The sequence below is a fragment of the Notothenia coriiceps genome, unplaced genomic scaffold, assembly GCF_000735185.1.
Source record: "Notothenia coriiceps isolate Sejong01 unplaced genomic scaffold, NC01 NC01_scaffold00009532, whole genome shotgun sequence".
NCBI classification, from domain to species: Eukaryota; Metazoa; Chordata; class Actinopteri; order Perciformes; family Nototheniidae; genus Notothenia; species Notothenia coriiceps.
The window spans coordinates 9352-9659 of NW_011342233.1; the positions used below are offsets into that span (position 1 = coordinate 9352).

Below are 308 nucleotides of genomic sequence, written 5' to 3' on the forward strand. Positions count from 1 at the left end.
ACGTAATGTAAAATGAAGCGTGACATGATGGTTTAACTTGAAGACAAAACGAGAAAACGTATTGTTATTGGTGATATGATGACTTAATAGGAAGTTGTAACTTGACACGTGATCTATTGATTTAACGCGAGACGTGAAGCTGTATCGTGAACTGTGAAATGATGACCTGCGTGAAGTCGTAATATGAAGATGTAATGTGTAATGTGAATACGTAACGTGAACTGTGACATGAAGACGTAACGTGAAGACGTATTGTAAACAGTGACATAACGTTGAAATGCTTAACTATCCTTAATTTACTTAAAATA

The 308-nt window shown here is 35.1% G+C and overlaps 1 protein-coding gene across 1 annotated transcript in view; it reads left to right on the top strand.

Moving 5' to 3' along the window:
• Positions 1–308, top strand: part of LOC104945353 (tetratricopeptide repeat protein 39A-like) — an 8453-nt gene that overhangs the window by 7066 nt on the left and 1079 nt on the right. The window lies entirely within an intron of this gene.